At 43.5% G+C, this 14,208-nt stretch overlaps 1 protein-coding gene across 3 annotated transcripts in view; it reads right to left on the bottom strand.

The window, feature by feature from the left end:
- The window catches only part of KIAA1958 (KIAA1958 ortholog), a 128,149-nt gene extending 114,226 nt beyond the window's left edge, over nucleotides 1–13,923 (bottom strand). For 2 of the 3 annotated variants that reach the window (XM_032763582.2, XM_032763577.2), the window contains exon 1: nucleotides 13,665–13,923. The gene's annotated coding sequence lies outside the window, so the exon portion shown is untranslated. Of the gene's footprint in view, nucleotides 1–6,583; nucleotides 6,629–13,664 lie in introns of all 3 variants that reach the window. The other variant, XM_075067384.1, reaches the window with a different exon arrangement.
- Nucleotides 13,924–14,208: the final 285 nt, after the last annotated feature.

Raw genomic sequence — 14,208 nt, 5'->3', positions numbered from 1 at the left:
CACCAGGAGGAAGGTCCTGTGGTGAGGATAAAGAAGGTGTTTGGAGGAGGCCATGGGGAAGTAGCCCAGGGAGTTGTAGCTGTCATGCAGCTGTTACAGGAGGCACTATAGACAGCTGCAATCCACAGGGCCCTGAGCTGGAACCCGGAGTGGAGGGTGGGCCCAGGTTCCCCCCAAGCCTCTCAACTCCTGATCAGGGGAAGTTGACCCAGACTGTGGGGAAGATCACTGAGGAGAGCAAATCTGCCAAATAAGCTCAGAACCCACCAAGGTAGAGGAGGAACTTTGTCACAGTACCAAGAACATCACTGAAGACTATCTGCCTGGCCTGCTCATATCTTATCATGAGGGTTCAATTGTAAACAGTGATGAAGAGATCATCTTTGCACAGATCTCTGCTGCAACTCAAGAAGTGATCACAGAATCAGAATGAGCAACAGCCATGAGCGAAGACAAGGTACTTCAGGTCCTAAAGACTTATACAGTCAATGGGTGGCCTTATAACATGAGGATGCCAGAACACTTGCAACCATATAGACACGTATCACAAGATCTGTCCTTGTCAATTAATGCATTTTGAGAATTGGCCATCTTGTTGTGCCTATGTGTCTGAGAGAATAATTGATCCACCTGGCACATGAAGAACATCTCAGGAGGAGTCTAACTGAAAGACAACTGTGACAAGACTTCTAATGGCCAGGAATCGACAAGCAGGTTGAGGAAATAATCAAGAATTGCATTGCTTTTGCAAGAAGTTATAAGTCACAGAAAACCTTCAGCATGCCTTTCACGCCAGTTGACTATCCCAACTGTCCATGAAAGAAAATGGTTCTCGAAATAATGGGATCATTTGAAGAAGATCAGTCCATTACGCAAAGTTTTGTCATAGTAATGGTAGACTATCATTCAAAGTGGTAGGAAGTTACATTCACTGGAAAGGTTACCACTGAATTAATGATACAATTCCTGTCATTGGTCTTCACTCACGAAGGATTTCTCAAGGAATTGGTATCTGACAATGGAATGCAATTGACCTCTGCTGAAAAGCAACAATACCTGAGTAGCAATGGTATTGAGCACAGTTTTTTAATACTACTGAGAGCCAATGAGAATGAACAAACCATAGAAAGCTTTACACAAAACACTGTTTGCTTACAGGACCCCTCCACACTCAACAAAAGAGTATCATCCTTTGAACTGTTAAGAGCACGCAAGACTAATACACAACTTACTACCTGTCAAGGGCTTACACATTCTCTTTTTCAACCAAACCTTCCAATGAAAATATTCATGAATGTGTTAAGAACAAACAAAAGAAATACAAACTGCATGCAGATCGTTAGCCAGAGGCTACGCCTCAAAAGTTTCAAATGGGAGATTTTGTTCACGTAAAGCAGCCATATAGTCAAAAGGCAACGTTCAAAACATTCATGCCCTATGCAGATAAGAGAAATCTGAGGAGATTCTGCTGTATTTAGGGTGACCATATTTCCCTATGCTGAATATGAGTCACCTGGTAAAATTACTGATATTCAAGCAAGTTCAATGGCAATCAGTCAGAACTGTGCTGAGAAATGTTTTCTCCCCCATTCTGCCTCTTGCCCTCCACCACCAAATTTAGAATTCCACTGCCCCCAAAAACATACAGGTGTGAGGTATAGAATGGGCAAGAGTCAGTCCTGGATCAAAAAGCACACTGCGTGTAACAACTATGAAAAGTTCCTGATTAGAGGTGTGTCAGCTAATTTCCACTAACATATTTCTCTAACATCCTGGGACAAACTCGCATGCAGGTCTCTTGGAAGAAAACAAAGTATACCAATTACATTTTCCATGTTCTTTGCTCCAGAGCGCCATTTCTCTGCCACTTCTGTTTCCACATCTCTCTCCCATGTCTTCCCCAGGCTTCATGTGTTAGCAAAACTTAATTTTTTATATTGCATTTTGGAAATGTTACCTGATCCACCAACACAAAATCCCTATTGGGTGGGTATAATAAGTGTGCATTATAATCATTATCTCCATTTTACAGATAAGGAAATTAAGTCACAAAACATAAGTGATCTGACCAATGCCACAAAAGTGGTGTCAGAACTGGAATTAAAATAGAAGAGTCCCTTGTGGTCAGTCCACTAGGCATTGATGCTTCTCATGCTATTGAGCTGTCTCTCCTTGTGGCAAAAGATTACATTAGATGCCAATGAATGGAGCAAGCTCCATTTCAGGCAGCCAAGTGTGCAGAGCTGGAAGATGTAAATTCCAGATGGAGGAGACTCACCCACACTAGTTCAGATCAAGTGTAGCCATGACAGCACAAGCAGCAGGAGGGGATCATAGTTGGGACAGCTAGCCATACTCAGATGGGATCATACTCAGGGCAGCTAATCCCTGCCTCTATGGCTGCATTTCTACTTTTAGTGCACTAGCTCAATCAGAGCCAGTGTGGATATGTCTCCTCAGCCTGGAATCTACACCTTCCCACTCTAGTCTAGGCAGACCCGGGGTCTCTGCAAGCCTCAAAATTTGGCTCTATGGGGAAAAGCAGGGTCACCTTCCATTTTACCCTATAAATAAGTCCTATTCAAATTCCAACCCAATTAAGGTCATAGAATCATAGAATATTAGGCTTGGAAGGGACCTCAGGAGGTCATCTAGTCCAACCCTCTGCTCAAAGCAGTCACATAACCCATTCCAGCAAAGTGAGCATAAAGAAAATCTACAGAAAAATGTTTGGCTATGTTTACAGCACAGAATCATTCCATGTCATGGACACCTCATAGCTGTCTCTAAAACTATACAAGTTCAAAGATTAAGTGGGATTTTTCAAATCCAGTCTGTATGTTAAATTTCAGACCGGAATGAGGAAGTACACACAGCATACAAGTGCATTTTATACTGGGGTGATATGAAATTAAAACAAAGAGTTGAATAGTATCCCTTCAAATTGTTAATGCAAATGAATAAAATCCAGTGAAAACTCAGAAGATCTATGGGAAAAAGATGTCAGGATGTATAGCAGGTACAGGCTACACCTGCTAAGGTAAGGTTATAAAAGAGTATCAATTGTATCCCACTTTTTTCACATTTTACTCCAAAACATTTGCCTTTTGGACTGAAATTTTCCACATTTACTCTCTGAGCAAAGGTAAGACTATCTATGTACCTAACTTACAGTCATTGCATCTAAACCTCCCTATTCACAACAGCACTTAAGCACATTCTTAAGTCCCACAGACATCACTTTAACACGCTTAGCTTTGGACATGTGGTTAGCTTTAAACATGTGCTTAAGTACTCTTCTGAATAAGGATGGACTTAAGCACTGCTTACATACATTCCTGAACTGGCACCCAGAAACCATCTTTGGAGGGGGGCTAGTATCAGTGGCATATCTCAGAGGGATAAAGCTGAAGACATGTCCAAGAAAAAACAACACAGGCCACCAATGAGAGGGAAGGCGGAGAACACAAATGCAGATGTGCCATTTATATATTTGCTGCAATAGCAAAGGATTTAAAGAACAGGAGAAAAAATTATTTTCACAAAAATAATGTGCTGCTTTCCCATAACTTTTGCAGCCACTTTTGGCTTCCCAGCTCAGCACCTCTGTTTCCATTTATTAAAGGGACACTGTTAGGTTAATAGAAGTTACATTATAAAAATTAATTTCCTCTGCACTTCTATAGCACTGCTCTTCCACAGAACTCCAAGCACTTTACAGACATTAATAGATTACTCCTCACAATATCCCTGAGAAATAGACAAGGATGATTCCGTTTTACAGCTAGGAGAAATCAGGGTCAGATACTTGGGGCTTGTCATCCCTGCAATGTTAACTAGACTAGCATTGCCTTTAACTTGGGTCCTGTCCTATGGAAAAAGGTCTTAACTCAAGTGCATTGGTGCTTTTAATTCAAGTTGGCTGGCCTGTCAAAGGATATACCGAGGCAGTCAAAGGTGAACTGAGGGCAAATCCAGACCACCAGATCCTTTTGACCGGACCATGAAATTTTTTTTACTTATTATATTAATTTTCTCTGGAGGCTGGACTTTGACTGACAAAAAACAATTGATTACCCTGATCTAGGTTAAAACTGGAGTTAGCACATCTCATAAGCTGTTAGCAACTCTGCAGTGTGGACACAGAGTGTGGATACAGTTCCATTCAAGGGCTGCTAGTCCTCCAATGCTTTCCCACAATTCCCTCCATATGCCCAGAAAGGGAAGGAATTCATAGAGCAGCTCACTTTACTGTAATGCAACCCCAAAAGTCTTAGGGTACATGTAGTGGGGCGGACTGCCCCACTCCCTGTGAGAGTGAGCTGTGGCAGGCCAGGGGGCCTCCGCAGACAGGGAGCCAATCAGAAAAGGGCTTGTTGTGAGCCAATCAGGGCCCAGATTGGAGAGAGCCAATCAGAGCCAGGCTCAGATGTATATAAAGGCTGCCCAGAGCAGGAGAAGTCTGTCCGTCCCTGGCCTTTGACAGGGGAAGGTCAGTCTCCAGGGGACGGGACGGGACGGGACGGGACGGGACGGGACGGGACGGGACGGGACGGGACGGGACGGGACGGGACAGGACAGGACAGGACAGGACAGGACAGGACAGGACAGACAAGCATTGTGGACAGTGCAGTGCTTTGCAGGCTCAGGGAGGCTAGAAGGCTCTAGCCCCTAGCCACCAGGCTGCAGTCCCTGAGGGGAAGGACCTAGTGGGTGCAAGGGGCCGTAGGGGAAGCGGCCCAGGGAAACATACTGAGCTGGAAAAGGAGGACGACAGCAAGGCTGATGCCAGAGGGTCCCTGGGCCAGGACCTAGAGTAGAGGGTGGGCCTGGGTCCCTCCCCGCCCCCCCCCCCGGCAGTACACCCAGCCATTGGCCGTAGGGACTGACCATTATACCACGCCAGATCCCTGCCAGGAGGGATTAGAGACAGAGGGTGATTAGACATGGTTATATATTGTGGCTGGAATGTGGGACTGCTGATGATTGATCCCCGGAAGGGGGTGCAGATAGACTAAGGGGCACTGCTGGAGGGCAGCGGCCTCGAAGAGGACACCGCTGAGCAGGGAGCAATGCGGGTCCAGAGACACCAACAGAGGGCAGAACAATGGACGGGACACCACCAGGACGGGGCGCTCCCGGAGCTAATTCCCGGAGTCACCAGCAGGAGGCGACGCGTGGTGAGTCCCAAACCCGTTTACAGTACACCTACACTTTGAGATGTAATTTCCAGCTCAAGGAGACATACCTGTGCTACATTCGATTAAGATAGTGTGATAAAAATAGAGGTGTAGCCACTGTGGCAGGAGGAGGAGCTAACTGCCCCAGGAGGATTCCCTTTGAGACCCCAGCTACGTACTTGGATACAGCCAACCCCTCCGCCATGTGCACCACCGCAGCTACTCATCTATTTTTAGCGTGCTAGCTTGGTCTGAGCTCACCCGAGTATGTCTCCTCCAGCTGGCAATCACACCTGAGCTCAAAGTGTAGATGTACCCTTAGTACCACACATGAATGCATACAGTGCAAGCATAGACACAGCAACTTGTGTGTTACTTTGCAGTCTAGCCACCCTCACATGAGCTAGGCTAACTTGAGGAGCAACTTGAGTGTGGGTAACTAGAGTTTACTCTGTACTGAGGACATACGCTAAGTGTCTTGTCCAAGGTCTCACGCAAGTCAGTGGCAAAATCACTTAAACAACTCAGACGCTTCAGTCATAGTTAGCTACTCTACCCCCGAAATCACACTCCTCTGGAAATACAATTCCTGAGATATAAAAACTAGGAGAATTTTAAATAACTATTTAATTTTCACTATTTATACTGTTTGAATACTTTGTTCATTTGACTCAATTTGGACAAAACAGAGTGATCAGTTTAGCTTTTTCACACTGTATCTAGTCAGTTTCAATGGCCATTTCTCATGTACTAGCAAGAGACTAAGATACAGGGATTTGAGCTTCAGGCACTGCACGAGGATGTTTAAATCCATTAAAGTACATCAGTAAGGTTAAGATTTTGTCTCCGTTATTTTTAGTAAAAGTCACGGATGGGTTGTGGGCAATAAACAAAAAATCACGGAAGCCTGTGACCTGTCTGACTTTTACTAAAAATAACTAAGGGCTGAAAGGGAGCAGGAAGGAGAGAATGACAGTGCTAGGCCCCCCCGTGGCAGCTTGGAGCTCCAGGGCCCCCACCACCCATTGCAGGTCAGAGCTCTGGCCCCACCACCCCCGGCTCAAGGCTGAAGATATAGAAAATGTCGTGGATGTCTCTGAAAGTCACAGAACCTGTGACCTCAGTGACAAAATCTTATCCTCATGTATCATAAATCAAAGCTTTTAATAATGGTTATGGACTTTTTAAAAGTCCATTTCCTGACAATATTTGTTGTTATTTAGGGTAGTTCCTGGAGGCATCAACCAGGATGGGCCATATATATACTACATACCTATATATAATAAATGACAAATGCTACCCAAAAGAGCTAACAATCGAAGTCCCTGATCTTGCAAAGATTAACCTCCATGCTTAATTTTATACATGTGAATAGCCATATGGAAATTATTGGGATTACTCACGTTCATAAACTTAAGCATGTGCATAGGTCTTAGCAGAATCAGGGCCTGAAAGACAAGACATAAGAGGTGGAAGAGAAAAGTTGGAAGATTGTATTGAAATACCGTATTGTATTTGTTGCACTAACTAGCAGTATGTACAATTCTTAGCTGAGTGATGGCAGCTGTCAGTTGTGGTAGCCTATGAATGTTTGCATTTGCAGACCTTTTAAAAAATAACATCCTAAATCTATGGTCAAATTGACCATACCTGACATTATCATCTTTTTTAAAATGACTGCTGTTTGTTTACATGCCAATATGCCCTAAAGCATGTGGGACTGGTGCTTTAAAATGATTCCAAGTTTAAGATGAAGGTGTAAGTCATTATGAAGCTACAAATTGAAACAGGTTTTTTATTACTTTTTCATTTTTAGTTGTGATGTCAGCTTACATTAGTAATTTGTTACATGATCAAAGTTGTTGCTTTTTCTTTTTAATTGCCCTACCATTTTAATCCAATGCTGAAAAGATTCAGTTAATCACATCAGGTCTAATTCAAAATTGCTCCTGGAACAGGTGCTGCACAGCAGCAGAGAAAGCATTTCCGTTTAATTGACTAATAAATATTTTCTAATTGATTCTGCTTCTCCTTGGCATTACAATGTAAGAACATATCCAAGTAAAATAAAAATCAACAAAAATTGCTGCAGAATTCCATGGATTTTGAATCAGACCATCACAAAAGTCAGTTTTTTTGGTAGATTTCTGTTGCCCCGGCCTTTTGCTAAGAAGTTACTGGTTAAAGTTGGACCTGGAAAGTGGGAGAGTAGAAAATAATTAAGGCTTTTGATATATGGTATTGATCATTGAAGAGGCCATCAACAACTCGAAATCTAGTCAGTTTTGAAAGATGAGTTGTAAAGTGGTTTCAGGTACTATAGTTGCCCATTTTTGTAGATTTACAGTCAATTGTTCCTATTTTTAAAAATGTTTTTCTCTCACCTGTTGCTGTATGAAAGACTCTCACAGACAACAAGGGAAACTCACTGACTAATTCAACAGGGTTAAAAATGGAACTGAGCACATAAAAAGAGCTGTCAAATGCAGGACATAAACAAACTGAGGGGAGGGGGTAGCAGAGAGACTGTTTTTCCCGTCTCTAATTTCCTTCAGTTTAGGTGTTATTTACAATTGTTGGTTAAAAAAAAAAATCAGACGGATTGTTAAGACATTAACTCTTCAGTTCGTATCATAGGAAAGAAAAAGCAATGAGTGAATATTTCCTATAGGGAAAGATCACAGAATTAAACCTAAAATATTGTTGGGCCCAATCCTGCAAATTCCTACTCACATGAGAACCTTTGCTCATGTAAATGTTGCCACTGGAAGGGCGCCAGACAACAGACTCAGGGGAAAGTAACAGAAAAGGGGACTGGATAAAGGAAGGAACTGTTCAGCAATGCAAACAACATGGAATTTTGATAACTGGTGGACTGGGAAATGAGGGACCATTTATTATAGCCAATGAGAACAGCACAGTAAAGATACTACATGACTTATTGCCTTGCAAATGTAATGTCAGACTTGAGAGAGGTACACAAGCTTGAGTAAAATGCAGTACAGTTTTTAGATTTATTCTTTTCACCAAAGACTTCTCAAATAGGACCAGTGTATAACTGTCTAACATTCATTTATATTGAAACTTCCCTTTATATCTCTGCATTACCATGGATAGAATGCAATAAATTCCCACAAGGTAGAAGGCTTCCATTTTTCATTTCCATTTTCCTTTTGATAGTTTGTGTTTGGAACAGTCATATAAAAAAAGACTTATTTATTTCAGGACTCAGATTTACTAAACAAGAAAATGTACATAATAACTAGCCAGCCAAGGGCCTCATTATGGAATCCATGCAGTATATTTGTTACCTAGGAGACAAACTAGAGGACTGGCACGCTGTAATTTCTGTCTTGCGACAGAATTCTCCAGTCCTGCAGGTAAATAAAGTTCGGACATCAACAAATCAGCACCAAGGTCAAATAATTTAAGATGAAGCGATTATTCTCCACAGGTCTTTTAAAAAGACAGAACTCTTCCAAGTTGCATTGGGCTACTATGCAGATACATTAAGAACACATTTAACTTAAGTTTTTGTTTTGTTTAAAATATTTTTCATTACAAACATGACCTGTGTAAAACTGTTTAGAATTCATGCTCATTTACCTTTTCTTCCATATTCACGTCTCTCTACTTTGTTTTGCAAAAAAAAAAACAAAAACTAAGTGATAGCATTTGAAAGCAAAGCCTTGCACTCATCTTGAATTATCACTTGAATTATCAGATGTATAATAATCCTAGAGAGGATTAATTTACATATGTTTTTTTAAGTACTTTACAGACACTAGTTAATCTTCACAACACCCTTGTGAATTGGGTAAGTAAGTAGTATTATCCCCATTTCACAGATGAAGGAAACTGAGTGACTCGCCCAAAGGGTAAAAGAGAATCAGTGCCAGAACTGTATTAGAATCTTTCTAGTTCCCTTTGGTGTGTTCAAAGCATCAGACCACAGACAACCATCTATAGCAAAGCTAACAAGCATGCTGCAAGGTTAAGAGGCATATTGAACATACCAAACAATCATATCACTGTAACTCTCTGGTTTTCCACTCAGTTAAAATTAGTCACAACACTGCTCATTTAAAACATTCAACTAAACTAACATCAAGATGAGATTTAAGGCACACTTTAATGAAGAGTTATTTGATAACTGTCAAAGGTGAAAGGCTAACAAAGTAAACTGAATTTTAGCGCTCTGCAAACACAGCCACAGTGAGCCATTATTTTGGAACTGTACAACAAAGTATACAGCACTGAGTATACAGAACTCAAATTCAGGGAACTTAGTGTATGCACATTGGAAGCTACAGTACTAACCTGTAGAATGCATTAATTGCAAGAGCATACAGGCAAAGATTAAAAGAGAGAAAGTAACTATATATCTGCTCAATAAAAATCAGCCTATCAATAGTAACCAAATAAAAAATGTTAAAGATGCTAGAAAGGTGTTACTGTTTTTCAGCAAAAATGTGTTTACCTTGCAGAAATTCAGCTATTCTAAACAGAAAACAAAGAAGGTCTGTGTAATGCTGTTTAACTGAGAACTGGTTTTCTGTCACTGTTTCAAAGAATAACTATACTACATATCTCAGAAGAGCCTTAAACCACACATAACTTAACACAATCCATTATCCCCCTGAACACTTTCTGTTGATATTTAGTTTATACAATATCTCTTTGTTAAGTCTTATCTCTACTGCTGGCAGGGTGTAAAGTAAGTAAACAACCCTTCAGTTTGTTAGTTTACTTCTTATAACACTTCAAAGGGCTGATAAACTTTAGCACAAGATTGAAAAATATATTTTGCTTAAAGTCAAAAATAAGGAGGAGGCAGTCCTGGGTTTTAATCCAAGTAGAGTGGCAGATTCATTGCAGGGGCCTGAGGAAGTTACAAGCCTAGTTGTACTTTTGGCTTAAGAGTAACTGTAAAGTTAGAAAACAGAAGGATTTAGGTGATTTTTTTAAAAAAAGAAGCAGCTCTTACACCCCAGTCAACATTTTCAGGATATTTTTGTTTTAAATCTCAAACATAAATTTAAATAAATAAAACCTAAGCACAATGACTGTCAAAGGGACGCAATTATTTTTGCACATTCTTGTATATATTAGCAAGTACACTAAGGGCTTGCTTCTGCTCCCACTCCCATAAAAATCAATAGAAAAACTCCAATTTAAGCTTAATGATGCAGGATCAAACCCTGACGATCTACAATTCTAACTATACAGCACAACTAATGTTGATAATATAAGGGGGGGAAGCATCCTATAATAAAAATTCTACTATTGAAATCAAACCTATATTGCAGTTTTTATTTTTACCCATTGAATTGCCTATTGTCACTAATAACTCAGCTTGATTTTTTTTTAGGAAATAACATTAATTTTAATTTAGTATTTTATATTCATCTGAGTAACAAGTGCTATTTATAACCATTAACCCCAGGGAGGAAAGTAAGTTTTAACAGTTCACACCAGTTCTTTCTGATGGGAAGAGTCTGCTTTTAACTGCTGAAATTAAACCATAGAAGGCTCAATATCTCTTTCCACTACAACGTTTCTCTATTTTCCTTTGCTTGAGTGTCTTTCTGTACTTGTTTTTACAATGCTCTGGTTTCCTCTCACTCCTGATTTGTCTTTCTGACAAGCCAGGTTCAAGATGGGTTATAGGTTATGGTTTTAAATGCTTCTACTGCTTATTCATTACCAACAATTGGATCTTTTGGACTTCCTGCAATAATCATTCACGAGAGACGCTTCCAACGTTTGATATACAAAACTTACTACAAAAATCGCATTTATTATAAAAGATCCTGCTTCTCAATAAAGGTTGCATCCACACAACCATACTTGCAGCCGCAAAGCTATACTAAAAAGGGATGGAGGGTTGATTAGAGTCTGAATAACAGCAGCTAAATCCAGTTCATCCTCTAATCATTTCTGCATATGTTCAAGGTACCACAATCAGCATCAAGCTGTTTACCTAAACGCCCTACATCTCTCGAGAGAAACTCTGTTTGCTCTATAAAAACACGTCCAGGCTTCCCCCTCCTACACAGATACCTCAGCCTCTGTCTCTAAAGATGCACCGATAACACTTCACTACACTTTTGCTGAAATAAGCCACTTATGTAAAGATGTCAGGTGGGGAGAGGTTGGGGGCGGGAGATATTGTACATCCCAAATCGTAAACGCAATGGCAAAAATAATGCAGAACTTTTGTTTCCAGGAGTGCGTTAAAAACAAAGAAATAAAATAGATCCAAGGACACACAAACCCCCCCTCTGGAATCTGAAATAACCTACACAGCTCAGCTCCTGCATCCTCTCGCCAGGGCTGCCAGCCAAACCCACCCCTGGGTGGGTGTCTTCCTGGATGTCTTTGATAGCAAACCCCAGCCCCTGTGCGCAGCCTCGCGGACAGAGACGCCTCCTACTCCGTTAGAAACAATAAATAACAGCGAGTGGGCAGCGCGCAGCAAACGAGCAAGCGGCCCCCTCCCTTCCCCGGCCGGCGCTGCCCCGCAGCACACGCCGCTCCGGGGAGTGGGAAACTCTCCCTCCTGCTCGCTCAGCCTCGGCTGGGGAGCAAAGATAGCGGGGCCCCTTTTCGCAGGAAGAAGTCGAAGTGAAAAGGGAAACCAACCCATTCTCCCCCTCTGTATGAACCGATTTCACAGAGAGGGTTTGTCCCCCCTATACACACCCCTCTCCACACAACCATTCCTCCCCAACACACACACATATCCCTCTTCACACAACCACTCCTCTCCACACAACCATTCCTCCCCAACACACACACACCCCTCTCCACACAACCACTCCTCCCCAACACACACACAGACCCCTCTCCACACAACCATTCCTCCCCAACACACACACAGACCCCTCTCCACACAACCACTCCTCCCCAACACACACACACCTCTCCACACAACCACTCCTCCCCAACACACACACAGACCCCTCTCCACACAGCCATTCCTCCCCAACACACACACACAGACCCTTCTCCACACAGCCATTCCTCCTCAACACACACACACATCCCTCTCCACATAGCTATTCCTCCCCAACACACACACATATCCCTCTCCACACAGCCATTCCTCCCCAACACACACACACAGACCCCTCTCCACACAACACTCCTCTCCAACACACACACACCCCTCTCCACACAACCACTCCTCTCCAACACACACACACACACCCCTCTCCATACAAACGTTCCTCCCCAACACACACACACCACTCTCCACACAACCATTCCTCTCCAACACACACACTCCTCCCCAACACACACACACATCCCTCTCCACACAGCCATTCCTCTCCACACAGCCACCCCTCCACACAACCATTCCTCCCCAACACACACACCCCTCTCCACACAGCCATTCCTCCCCAACACACACACACCACTCTCCACACAACCACTCCTCTCCAACACACACACACACCCCTCTCCATACAAACGTTCCTCCCCAACACACACACACCACTCCCCACACAACCATTCCTCTCCAACACACACACTCCTCCCCAACACAAACACACACCCCTCACCACACAGCCATTCCTCAACACACACACACACATCCCTCTCCACACAGCCATTCCTCCCCAACACACACACACATCCCTCTCCACACAGCCATTCCTCTCCAACACCCACCCCTCCACACAACCATTCCTCCCCAACACACACACCCCTCTCCACACAACCATTCCTGTCCAACACACCCATCCCTCTCACAACCATTCCTCCCCAGTGTAGTCCTTTCCCCCCACAAGTCATACCATACACACACACAGCCATTCCTCCCTAATACAGTCTATTTTCCTCACAACCCCATACTACCCTCTCAACACACACACACACACCCTTTCCACTCAACCATTCCTCCCCAACACACACACCTCTATACACAGCCAACCCCCTCCCAACACACACCTCCCGCCCAGGAGCTCCCCCCACATAACACACCACCATCCAGAGAGGAGCAGAAAAGCTAGGGGATAGGGCGAAAGGTGGGTTCAGCTCATTCATTCATGCCCTAAAAACTTTGTTAAAAAACAAACCAACAGACAAGACCTGAGCTCTACCAAGTTATCTAGGGTTGACTCATCTGAATCATTTGGTTGATGCTCTCCTGACCCTCCTCCACTTACCCCCAACACAGACACACACTGTATGTAACTTCTCTCACCTATACCTCTCTCCGCCATTCAATAACCATCCCATCTCCCCCCTCATCCTCCAACACAAAAGGGAGTCTCTGTGTGCATAGGCACACATACAGATCTCCATCCCCCCCACACACACTTCCTAACTGCCCCTACACAAAGAGAGGGACACTGAGTCTAGAGCCACACAGGTTTCATAAGCACCCTCCTTCCCCTACACACAAAGAGAGACAGTGTATGTACCCCCCCGACACACACACACACACCCCTGCTGTGCCCCCCAGCAGTCACCTACCTGCAGGTGTCTGTCCATAGGAATGCGGGGCGGGGGAGGCTGTGGTCTATTCCCTGTATTGGCTGGGGCGGATAGGGTGATATGGTGAGGGGGTGGCTGTGGGGAGGGGAAAGTGTCTCCCATCCCCCGGTCACTGGCTTCTCTCTGTGTCCTCCTCCACCCCCCACCGTGTGTGTGTGTGTGTGCGTGCGCCAGGCTCCCCTCCGCCTCCGCCCGCTGATATTCAATGCTCAGGGAGAGAGACACACACAGAGCTCGTATCAGCTACCGGAAATCGAAGCCCTGGTCATAAATATACCACAGGAAGTGTGCAATAACACACACACACACACACACACACAGCGCTGCCCTCGCCCCCCCACTCCCAGCCGCTGCCAGCCCGGACTCTGCCTGCAGTTGGGGGTGGGGTGGAGAAAGGGGAAACCTCAGCAGTATAATATTCTGTGTATCTCCAGCTCCAGAGAGGTGCTAGCTAGAAATCCGTATTAGATACACCTATGACATACAGACATTATACCTATGTACACTATAGATTATAGCGCAT

Source organism: Chelonoidis abingdonii, chromosome 6 (genome assembly GCF_003597395.2).
Source record: "Chelonoidis abingdonii isolate Lonesome George chromosome 6, CheloAbing_2.0, whole genome shotgun sequence".
Taxonomy (NCBI): Eukaryota; Metazoa; Chordata; order Testudines; family Testudinidae; genus Chelonoidis; species Chelonoidis abingdonii.
The sequence above is the reverse complement of the archived record's forward strand: the minus strand, read 5'-3'. Positions and strand labels throughout refer to the sequence as shown.